This window comes from Muscardinus avellanarius (genome assembly GCF_963383645.1).
Source record: "Muscardinus avellanarius genome assembly, chromosome: 2".
Classification (NCBI taxonomy): domain Eukaryota; kingdom Metazoa; phylum Chordata; class Mammalia; order Rodentia; family Gliridae; genus Muscardinus; species Muscardinus avellanarius.
Window position 1 is genome coordinate 96,611,021 of NC_137787.1, and position 13,255 is coordinate 96,624,275.

Below are 13,255 nucleotides of genomic sequence, written 5' to 3' on the forward strand. Positions count from 1 at the left end.
CAGCATACTCACTCTTTCAGCCTACCATGGCTTGCAGCCTTTACTTGCAGTTGATCCATGTGCATTTCTAAATTGCAGGTTTTTTTCTTGCAACCTTGGCTTCACCCTCATACCTTCACAAATTGCCCAGTTTGGACCTACTGCAGAGATTCCCATCCTGATACACACTTCCTGGTTTCCCTGGCCTTTCTATGAAATCTGGGAGGAAGAATCCATGACTCCCTTTTTCCAGCAAAGCCAGCATTATATAACCTTCAAAACCAACTGCCAACAAGAAAGGTAGTCATGTTCTTTTCAATCACTGCCACTGGGCCTGTTTCAATCACAGCCACTATTAGGTATGCCTCAATCCTGGCAGTCAGCAGATCCTTTCCAATAGCAGTCAACACCATTGGGCCCTTATTTCCCTGGCTCTGCACTTGGGCTTGAACTGCTCCAACCACATTCTTTGTTCCTATGCAAAACACTCAAGGTCTCTTCAGCTATCTCTCACTGTATCATTTCTCTGGTGCCAAGACCTACACATGCCTTTCTAGTCTCTGTGCTTTACTTTTTGTTTATAGAATTTTGTATACAGTGCACTGAACACGGGCATCAATATCCATGGTGCAGTTTGAAGATCTTGGTGTTTTGAGATTTTTTTCAACTAGTTTATTAATCAGTCCATCAACTTTAAATTCAGCCTTACACAAAATTTAAAGATGGGCAAAATGCTGGTAAGTTCTTTGGTAAGATGTAACATATGTGGTCTCTTCTCCTTTTTCTTATGGAGTCCTCTTTGCTCTCCAAAATCTCCTGAGCACTTTCTCTACTGTCTGCCTTTTCAGCCACATTCTGGCCCTTCCAAGTTCTTCCCAAAAATAGGTTCCAAAGACTCGAAATCCATATGGCCAAGTCATAGATATAGCAGTGACCCCACTCCTCTGGCACCAATTTCTGTCTCGGTATTTTCACTGCTGTAATCCAAAACTTGACCACAGGACTTAGAGGAAGACTTACTTGCTAACAACTTCCTTGGAAAGTTTGGGTTCAGCTCATGTGAGGCCTGGGACCTCAGATTGCAGGAAGCTGAGGGAGAGTGCAAGGCCTCCTTCTCATATCATGGAGACCAGAAGCAAGAGAGAGGAAGCAAGCAAGGGGATTTAAGACCAATCACTTTAGCCAAGGCTACACCCTCAAAGACCCACCTTCTCCAGCCATACCCTACTGCTCTTAGTTTCCACTGATGAGATTACATGATGACTTAACTGTATTAACCCCAAATTTAGCACATGAGCTTTTTAGAGGGTATTTTATATCTAACCATGACAGTTACTACGGAGTGTATATAGCTTTCACATCATTGTAAAGTCGAAAAATCCTGAGTTAAAGCACTGGAAGTCAGAGATTGTTTTTCTTTGTTCTGTGTGATGTTTCCTACTTATTAAAGGGAAACTAGTCCTGTTATTAGAACATATGAGACTTTCTATACAAGTGTCAGAACGAATGCTCTGTATGTATATATGACATATACACAATGACCTAATTTTACAATAAAAATTTCAAATATTTAGAAAACATAAAGAACTGTAAGTCAAACAAACATGTACACATCATCAAATTTCCTTTTCTTATCAGAAGTAATTGGTATGCTGCATTTGCTGATTATTATACCGATGGCATTTGCATTCTTTTTACACATCAGTGAATATATCTTGTAGGCAGAAGTTCATAGAGATGTAAGAAACAGGCATATACATGTGTAAAAATAGAGAATTTTGAAACTCAATTCTTCTACCAAAACAATTAAGTTGGTAAAAACTCACTTTTCTTGAAACTCTGGAATCTAATAAAAACTTATAGCCAGCAGAATCTTAATAAAGAAGCTACTTCATTAAGTAAATTTCTCACTAAATTTCAGTGAGAAAGAACAGTGGCCTTTCTTTCCCTCCCTCCTTTCTTCCTCCCCCCCCCACCTCTCTCTCTCTCTTTCTTTCTTTCTTTGGAACTGGGAATTGAATACAGGGGTGGTCTACCTCCAAGCTACACTGCCAGCCCTAGTTTTAATTCTTAATTTGAAACAGGGTCTAAGTTGAGGAGGGCCTCACTAAGTAGCTGAGGCTGTCCGCAAACCGCGATACTCCAGTCTCAGCTTCTAGAATGCTGTGATTAAAAGTGTGCAACACCTCACCTTGCTAGCATGGTGTATTTTAACACATCTGCTTATACCAAGGCAACTTCCTCTTTTCCGTGGCAGCCATATGTTCTTAGTATAGGTTGTTGGTACCAGAGAGAACAATATGAAACTTTTTCTAAAAGAATTGTGGTTATGTGCTTTGAGCATTCTAGTAAGTTTCTAGAAGACTGCCTTTGTTTCCCTGCCTTGGAGTTTCTCAAGAATGGATGTGGTATTCTGGACTGCAACATTTATCAAAAAGCATTCAGAATATAATATATTAGCTACCGCCAACGAAAATAAAGAGTAAGAGTGGTTACAAGCAACAGCCAGAGAGAAAAGTCTGTGAAGGAAGAAAGACAGCACCTACACGTGACACTGAGGAATCTAGAAAGCCATGCACATGCTGCGGGCCAAATACAAGTTTAAGGACGTAAGCCCCATGCTTTCTTTCAGTTCCCACTGACCGTTGGGTGCTGAGCCAGAAGAAAGTAATGATTAAGACACTGCTCAAAATGGACTGGCTAAGTATTAGAAGAAATATTTCAAAAAAGACCCAGAAGAGTATTTTTAAAAGGAGTTCTGTGTACTTAGAGAAGTCAAAAACAAGTTTGAAGTCAAAGGATTTAAGAATATATTTAACATAAATGACTAAACAAAACTAAAGTTGGGTGACATAAATAGACTTAAAATAAATGTTAAAAAGACCGACATAGCTGGGCGTGGTGGCGCACGCTTGTAATCTCCGTGCTTGGGAGGCAGAGACAGGAGGATCACGCAGGTTTGAAGCCAGCAGCGTGTGCTGGCTTAAGAGACCCTGTTTCCAAATAAAAATACAGAATAGGTGTCTGGGAGTGGAGCCCAGAGGTAGAAGGGCTTCCAGGAACCCCAGTACCACCAAAAAAAAAGACTGACATATATTGATAAAAAAAAAAAGATCATTTCATCAAGAAGCTACTTCATTAAGTAAATTTTATATTTACTTATGCACATGCACATGCCTGCAATCCCAGACTGAGAAGCTGAGACAGGAGGATCAAAGGCTCAGGCCAGCCTGAGAAATTTAGCGAGATCCTGTTTAAAAGTAAAAACTAAAAAAGGCTGGGTTCAAATCCAATTATATAAAAAAGTTATAGCATTATGGACATATAGTTCACCACAAACTAGAACCCCAAACTACATCAAGCAAGAATTAACAAAATTGGAAGAGAAATTTAAAATGTTTACAATAGTACTTGAAAGCATCAATACCTAACCCTCATTAATGTGGAAAAGAACCAAGAAGATCAATAAATCTTTAACAACTAGACTTAATACTTTATCCATCAACACTGAACATATTTTCTTTTCTAAGACATGGATCTTTCTTCAGAATAGGGTAAGAAAGTGGGGAAATAGTTAAGTTTTCTACACTTTTGATGAGAATGCAAATTAAGACAGCCATTATAGAGATAAGAGTGGAGATTCCTCAGAAAACTGGGAATTAATCCACCATATGATAGTTATACCACTCCTAGGTATCTTTCAAAAGGGACTGAAACCAGAAAGTATGGTAATACATGCACATGCATGTGTAAAGCAGTATTATTTATAATAGCCAATTTGGGGAACCAACCCAGGTGTCCATCAACAGATAAGTAGATCATCAAATTATGGGATATACACACAATGGAATTCTACTCAGCAATGAAGAAGAAAATTGTATCACTTGCAGGAAAATTGGTGGACCTGGAAAAAATATGTTAAGTGAGATTAGCCAGTCAGAGAAAGTGAAGAGTCATGTTTTCTCTCATATGCAGAAACTAGGAAGTAATTTGGATGTAAGAGGGACTTTATATAATGGATGAGAAACTCCAGGGGAGTGAAGGTGGTAGCTAAGGGAAAAGGGGAAAGGGGAAAGGGAGGAGGAAAAGGAGAAATAATAAAGGAAAAGTATGTGAGAATACCAATCTCAATTTTTTTTGTACAAAGAAATGGGGAATGGAGTGGGAAACGGGAAAACTCACCAAGTGTTGTGTGTATGTATGTCACTATAACTATGATTTGAGACTATAACCCACCAATAAAAGTATTTTAAAAAGAAATGAAAGTGGGAATATTATATTGGCCTTTCAGAAATAAAAAGCATACTTGGGAAACAGAGACAGGAGGATCACAGGCTCAGGGACAGCCTTGGCAACTTAAGCTCTCAGCAACTTATTGAAACTATGTTTCAGAAAATAAAAATTAGTTATAGGGGTGTAGTTCATATGTAGAATGACTCTGGATTCAATCTCTAATACTACCTACCTTCTTTATTATAAAAGAAAAATACTTATGGGACACTAACAAGTTAGATAGCCTGGAAGAAATAAGCAAATTCTCAGAAACACACTAACTACCAAAACAAGGTCAAGAAGAAATAAGATATGAACTAACCTCTAAGCAGTTAAAAAAAAAAAAAAAGTCACAAACCATAACATTAAAAGAATCTCCAGGACTTCCGGGAAGATGGCGACAGAGAAAAGTGGGACTTACGAGCCCCGTTAACAATCAATTTCTATTACCACAAAATCAGCGCCTTTCATTGCCAGAAAACACCATCATCTGAGAAACAAAAAATGTAATTACAAGGGACAGAGAAAAAGAGGGCTGGAAAAACGAGACACCAGAAAGAAACCAGACCGCAGTGCTGCGGGCGGAGCCACGGCACGGCGCGGCGTGCACCATCTTCCCTTTCCACATCAGGCCCCAGAGAGGAGAGGAACTCAGAACGGAGCTCAGAGCCACAGAGGAGATACGCCTGCCTCACGCCTGAGGACGCAGCAGCAGCGCCTTACTGCCGGCGGCAGCGGTGAGTTCACCGGGCAGCTCTAGACCAACGCACTCAACAGCCCACTAGGCTCCAGAGAGGAGCAGTGGACAGCGAGCCGAGGTGAGCCACTGTGGAACAGCCGGGCGGAATTCGGCAGATTTTTCGACGCAGAGAGCATCTAAAGCTCCCAGTGGTTGGGCTCAGCACACTCTGCAGGGACTCAGAGCAGAGCTCAAAACCAGAGAAGAAATATACCAGCCTCACGGCCGAGGGCGTGGCAACGGCGCCATATTGCCACCGGAGGCAGCAGCAGCAAATTCAAGTCCACTACAGCTCCATCAGCGCACTCAACAACCGTGAGTCAAACTGCGCCCCTTAGAGGAAAAATCCCAGTACTGCACTCCCAGGGACTTGACCCAGTGGGGGAGTGGCAGTGGCAGAGATATCACACCATAGGAGAACGCCTAACCTGGCATATCCCCCCCACCCCCGCGCCATGGTCTACAGCAGCCTCGATTGACTCCCTGGGACTGAGACTGCGATACAACCCAGTAAAGGAGTAGTGGGGACTGAGATACCACAGACTCGAGATCCAGAGCACCTTAAGTGAAGTCGTAGTGACCCAAGGGAAGAACCCAGAGAAGGCACAAACTTCCGAAATCATGGGAAAGAGGAATAACAATGGAGCAATGAATGCCCACAACCCCACAACATCAGAACCTGATAAAACAGAAATTCAGAGATTTCTAGAAGATCAAATCAGGAAAATAACTGTAGAAATAATAGAGGTGTTTCGAAAAGATCTCAGAGAGAGCCAAAGAGAGATAAAGGATGCAATTAATGAAGTAAAGGCCTCAATTCAAAGTACAAAAAACCAATTAGACCACATGGAGAATAGAATCTCACTGTTAGACGATGATTACTCCAAAAATGAATGCATAGTTTCTAATTTAGAAAAAAAATCCGACAGCAGGAATCTGACATTGAAGAAATATGGGCCCATTTTAAGAGAGCTAACCTAAGAATAATTGGAATAGAGGAGGGAAAAGAAGGTGAAACTAAAGGGATCAACAATCTCTTCAAAGAAGTAAGAGCAGAAAATTTCCAAACATAGAGCAAGACGTCGATACACAGGTCCAGGAAACTTACAGAACCCCCTTTAGACAGGATCAGAGAAGAGGATCCCCATGCCACATAATTGTCAAAATGACCAATGTGGAAGCCAAGCAGAGAATCTTAAAGGCAACAAAAACAAAGGACCAAGTGACATTCAGAGGCAAATCAATTAGAATCACTCCAGACTTCCCAAACCAAGTCATGAGAGCCAGAAGGGCTTGGAGTAACATATTCCAAACTCTGAAAGAAAACAACTTCCAGCCAAAAACTTCCTACCCAGCAAAACTTTCTATCAAATTAGATGGGGAAATAAGAAGCTTCCATGACAAACAGAAACTGAAGAAATTTATGTCTTCAAATCCAGCGCTAGAGAAAATACTCAAAGAGATTAACTACAAAGAAGAAATAGGTAACACACACCAGAACCAGAGAAACAAGATTTTCCACCCAACAGACAACTAAGATTGGTTTTCTGTGGAGATTCACTATTTATGTTAGTCTTCTACATATCTCTAAATTGTATTGTTTGCTTTTATTGTTGCTAATTTTTAGTATTTCTAGTTGGAATATTAATTTACCCTTCTGTTGCCTGTGCCATTGAAATCATATCCAAGAAATCACTGCCAATTTCAGTGTTGTGAGGTTTAATGACCCAGATTTTCTCCTAAAAGTTTATAGTCCTAAGATTTATATTTAGGTCTTTTATCTATTTTGAGTTAATATTTGTATATGGGATTAGGTAAGGGTCCAATTTTATTCTTTTCCATGTAAGTATTATTTTTCAACAATATTTAATTAAAAGATTATTATTTCCACCACCAAATGTTCGTGGAAACCTTGTCAAAAATAACTTGACAATATAGGAAAGAATTTAGCTCTAGGCTTTTATTTAACTCCAATGGTTTATATATCTGCCTTTAGAACAGTACTACACTGTTTTAATTATTGTAGCTTTATATGGTTTGAAATCAGAAAATATATATCTTCTAGCTTTGTTCTTTTTCAAGATCTTTTTGGGTATCTAGAGTCCATATTCCATATTAGGATAGATTTTTTTTTCTGAAAAATAAATATATAAATATATGATAGTTTCACCTAAAAAAATAGAAAAAAATATTCTCTGGTAAGAAAGAAAGCAAAAAGAAATATTGAAATGTTTTCATGTAATTTTAATTTTTCAACATTATTTAGTTAAAGATTATTATTTCCTCCACCAAATGTTCGTGGAAACCTTGTCAAATATAACTTGACAATATATGGAAGAATTTAGCTCTAGGCTTTTATTTAGCTCCAATAGTTTATATATCTACCTTTAGAACAGTAATACAGTTTCAATGATTGTAGCTTTATATGGTTTGAAATCAGAAAATATACATCTCCTAACTTTGTTCTTTTTCGAGATCGTTTTGGGTATCTACAATCCATATTACATATTAGGATAGATTTTTTTCTGAAAAATAAATATATAAATATATGATAGTTTCACCAAAAAAAAAAAAAAAAGAAAGAAAAAATATTCTCTGGTAAGAAAGAAAGCAAAAAGAAATATTGAAATGTTATCTTTATGTTATCAAAAGCTTGGTATCAGAAAAATGAAACTTTTATGTGAGATTATCATTGTTAATTTTGGATAAATTGCTATAATACTAGATGTCAACCACTAAGCCAAGCATGGGAAGGAGGGATGGGGAGGGAACGGGGTGGGGATCGGGTAGGGGCTAATTCGGCAATGTGTGCATGTATGTCTACAAAATTATTTTTAACCCCATTATGATGTATGAATACAGTGCACCAATAAAAAAAATTAAAAAAAAAAAAAGAATCTCCAGCATAAAAGCTTGAGGGGCGGCCAGGCGTGGTGGTGCACGCTTGTAATCCCAGCATTTGGGAAGCTGAGACAAACTGAGACAGGAGGATAACGGTACGCAGACAGCCTCAGCTAGTTAGTGAGGCCCTTTGCAACTCAGTGAGACCCTGTTTCAAAATAAAGAATAAAAAATAGGGCTAGGGGTGTAGCTTGGAGGTAAAATGCCCCTGGGTTCCATCCCTAGTACTGAAAAAAAAAAAGAAAAAAAGAAAAAAAAAAAAAAGGCTTGAGGGGCTCCATGGACCCATCTTCCCTTCTAAAGAAAAAAAGAAAATTTGTGAAAATTACCAAAAACCCACCATTTAAAGTTTCTAAAAATAGTCTTGACAGCCTAAAGCAAATGAAGAAACATTTACTCAAGAAAATCTGTTAGAGGATTGTAATAAAAGTGAGTCTGTGGCGTTTAAACAAGAACCTGCTCTATCCTTCCTTGCCTCCCAGCTCAGGGAATTAGATGCTCCACTTCAGACTGTTGCAGCAAAGAACATCCTCTTCCTCACGTCCCAGTCAGATTGTTTCCTGGAAAGCACAGGGTGTCAACATTTCTCATCCTATTACTAAAGTTTTACCAAATGCTGAGGGGCTTTTCTTCCATCCAGTTGCCACTGGTGGGATAAAGGCATGGTACTCCTGGGATACTAACCACTGATCTACAGAGTAGGTGGTTTTGGAGTGGGGAACCCAAGATAAAAAGACCTAAGAGTATTACCTCTTCCTAATCCCAAGCATCCAGGGTTCAGTTTCTAGAGCTGAGATAATACTGGGGAGAAAATGCACCATTTTCCCCACTCCCTAGAGATTTTGCCTAGAGGGGAAGCAGATCACAAAGCAGAAGAAAATCTCAAACACACATTTATAGAGATCAACTCTACAAAGGAAATTAAGTTTTTAGTCTTTGGAACAATATATGCCCTAAGGCATTGTTGAATACCATCAGCACTAGGTTAGTGAACCTAACACTCTCGGGGAAAGACTTCAACCTAACCACTGTTACCCAGGGTAACCATGGATGCTTCCCTCGAGAAAACCCTGAAAGGCTTAATACTAACTGAAAGTGTGTGTGTTTGGGGAATGTTACAGTTTGAGATGATATGGTTTGGGGGAAATTGTCCCCGAGGATCCCTATTAGGGTTCTGGACACAATTTCCCTCAAAACACACACAAAAAAACCCAAACAAACAAACAAACAAAAAAAATGCAGGTTTTTGTCCTGAGCTAAGGATAAATACACATTAGCCCGGACTTTTGCTGAAGATTTAAAGTTTATTAAGAAGATAGAAATACAGAAGACAGTTAAAGCATTGGGGGGGGGGGCACAATTCAATTCACCAAACATACAACTGTGGAGCTTTCTTATAGGCAGCCTGACCAGATCTGGGCAGGTCCTTTGATATGTAGATGTGCTGCCCTATCACCAGCCCAGGTATCCACTCTGTCTTCATCCCAGCCAGATCTGCCCCCTCTGCGGCAGGTGGGGGGGGGGGGGGGGCTCTGTCTCTGGCACAGACCCCCACACCTTTTGTTACACTTCCAAGATGTGTTAGGTTGCTTCTCAGGAGTCTGGGATGGGATTTCCTCCCATCCTAGAGGAACTCTGCCTCTCTTTAGAAATGTAAAAAGATCCCAGGCTGCTTCTATTCTTTTGCTAATTATCCATGCAGAAATGGTAGGGCCTTCTCCCCACAGCTCCTACCTTTCTTCAGTACCAAAGATATATTTTTAAAATTGAAAATCGTTCCCAATACTGGTACATTAATACATTTTGACACCTCTTCCCAATACTGGTACTGGGGAAGTGAGCATAGAGTGGAAAGGAGAGTAAAACTAACTCTACTAGAATCATCCATAAATAACAATGAAAGGGAGAAACCAGTTCCAAGAATTTCTGTAACAAATTGTTTAATTCCAAATTAAAAAAAAATACATATATATATCATGTAAAGAAACACAGTTCCCTTTATTACTAGGGGATATGTTCCAAGATACCAACTGGAACTGCAGAGAATACCAAACCCTATTAATGTAGTATCTACTGTATCTTAACCATAAGTATTTATTCCCCACTGTGGCTCCAACTTTTGAAGTTTGAGGTACAATAACTAGCATATGTTTCTTTTTTCTTCATAATTTCATATACAAAAGATTCAGTCTTTGCATAGGCATTAGCAACTCTATAATAAGATTTTTTTCATCCCTTTCCTTATCCTTTATTTTTTTATCCCTTTCCTTATTCCTTTACCTTTTTACCTCAAGGAAGTATTTTCCCGCTTTGATATATCTGAATTGTTAACATCACAACTCCCTTGCATTGGGGCCATTATTAAATAGAATAAGAGTAAAAGTGCTGAGATCCCAGAACAGCCAATCTGATTATCCAGATGGTTATGTAGTGACTAAGGGGCAGGTAGCAAGCACATAGAGCATGAATATGCTAGAAAAAGAGATGATTTATGTCCCAGGAAGGGCAGAGTTGGACAGCAGGGGATTTTATCATGCTACTTAAATTTATAAATTGCTTATTTCTACAATTTTCCATTTAATTATTTTCAGAATGCAGTTGACCAGGAGTAATTAAAACTGGAAGGCAAAATTGCAGGTAAGACAGGACTACTGAATGACTTGAATATTAAGAAAAAAAAAGCAGATAACAGAAACTGCCTGTGATTACAACTACATGTTGGATTTATAAAATAAAGTCTTCAGAATAGCCATGTATAAACATGCTTAAAGAACTAAAGGAAACCATGATTTAAAGAAGTAGAGGAGGATACAACAGCAATGTCACAAAAAGCAGAAAATATCAATAAAAAGTAGAGGTTCTAAGAACTTAGAGATTCTGAAGATAAAAAATTTAGTATATGAAAAAAATTCACTAGAAAGGCTTTTCAAAAGCAGATATGAACTGGTAGAATATTAGTGACTTTACAGACAGATCAATAAAGATTATATAATTCACATATAAAAATATGAAGAGCTGGGTATAGTGGTGCATACCTATAATTTATCCCAGCTTCTTGGAGGCTGCGATAGGAGGATCCATTGAGCCCAGGAGTTTGTGACCAGCTTGGGCATCATAGCAAGATCCAATATCAAAAAGAAAAAAGGAAAAAAAAAAAAATACCCAGCCTCTAGTATTTATTAAGAGCAATAGAGCAGAAAACAAACGAATATGGGAGAAAACATGAAATTTTTTTACCTGCTAAAATATATTTGATTTCTAATGGCTTTGGAGTACAAAGATGAGTAAGCACATCCCCCATTCCAGAGAAGACTTTAATATAGTAATAGAGACAGACACAAACTAGGATACTTCCATACAATAATATTAGAAAAATATGAAGAGACTGAAATAAAGCACTTTCAAAATGTTCTGAAGATATTTCCTGAGCTGGAATCCACTGTAAGCAAACAGGTTTATAAGATGATCTCAAACAACATAAATTTTAACTGCAATGGTCTATTCCAAGACCAGTGTGAATCATTGCTTTTTTCCCTTCTTCTGTGATGTTAGAGATACTGGACCTTTCATTTGTCTCTTAAGTCATTATGGTACATCTTCTTCTGCAGTTGGTAAGTGGATGATATGAAATTATATATACATACACCCTTAACACAAAGTGAGTACTTGATTTATGATGATCTGACTTAAGATTTTTCAACTTTAGTAAGGTGCAAAAGCAATAGGCATTCAGGAGAAACTGTACATCAAATTTTTATCTTCATCTGGGCTATATGAAGCAGTTTCTCTCATGATTCTGGGCAGCCGCTGTCAGCCACAACTCCCAGTCCACCATACAATCATGAAGGTCATCAAAATAAATAAGTGTACTGAGTAGCTAAGCCTATGTTCAGCAGATAAGATATATTAAATGCATTTTTATTTAAAAGTATTTTAAACTTACAATAGGCTTTATCTGAATATAATTCCATAATGACATGAAGTATAATGATACAGAAATACACATAATCATCAAAACATCACTAGTGGTACCTGAAGGTAAATGATTTGTACAGAAGTGGTAAGGGTGGTAATAACCACGGCAAGTAAAAGATATCATGGAATATTTTGCTTCTAAATGGATAGAATAGCTGAAGGGAAGCACGTTCTGCTGAGAGGCTAAAAAACCTAGGTAAAAATAAACACATGCTGAAAGCAATCGAGAGCATACTTAAACAAACTTAGATGGTATAACTTACTACAGGACTTGGCTGGATAGACTACTGCTCAGAGAAGACATGGCAAACTTTATAAGGCACTTACAATGAATGGAGCTTATAGAACCCAAACAGGGTGAATCACTGATGAGTGGTGAGTGAATGTGAAGGCCAGAGCATTATTGTACACTACTATAGGCTTTATAAATACTATACACAAAAGCTACCCAAGTTTATAAATATGGTTTTTCTTCAATAATAAATAAAAATCTGCTATATAGATAAAAGTTTACTATAATTGTAGTTTCACTTTGCTTTGTGTGATATTTAGGGGGCATTGTACCTCTGAACTACACCTCTAGCCCTTTTCATTCTATTTTTCATTTTGAAATTGGGTCTCCCTAGGTGGCTGTGGGTTTTGCTGAAACTGTCCTTGAACTTGCAATCCTACTGTCTCAGTCTCACAAGTACTGGGATCACAGACATGTGCCATCACACGTATCTCCATTTTTACTTTACAAACATATTGTAATAACATTTAGCTTAAAGCACAACTGTATTGTGCAACTGTATGAAAGTATCTTTCTTTATATCCTTATAAGCTTTTGTCCATTTAAAATTTTTTATTTTTACTTTTCAACATTTTTGGTTGAAAAATGGACAGACACATTAGCTTAGATCTGCACAGAGAAAGGATCATCAATATCACTGTCTTCTACAACTTGTCCCACTGGAAGGTTTACAGGGGCAATAACACATGGAATTGTCATCGATGATCATATGTTTTTCTGAACATTTCCTAAAGGATCTTCCTGAGGCACTTTTTGAGGAGAAAGCATAGTTTTCAGAAATATACCTATGTATTTCCCATAACTTTGCAAACCATTCATCTGTTGATGGAGGCCTAGGTTGTTTCCAAATTTTGGCTATTACAAATTGTGCTGCTATGAACATGGGTATGCATATGGTACTGTAGCTCTCTGATTTCAACTTTTTTGGCCAAATACCCAGGAGTGGTATAGCTGGATTGTGTGGTAGATCTATTCCCAGTTTTCTAAGGAATCTCCACACTGATCTCCATAGGGGCTGAACTAGTTTGCACTCCCACCAACAGTATAAAAGAGTTCCTCTTTCTCCACATCCTCGCCAGCATTTGTTGCTGCTTGTT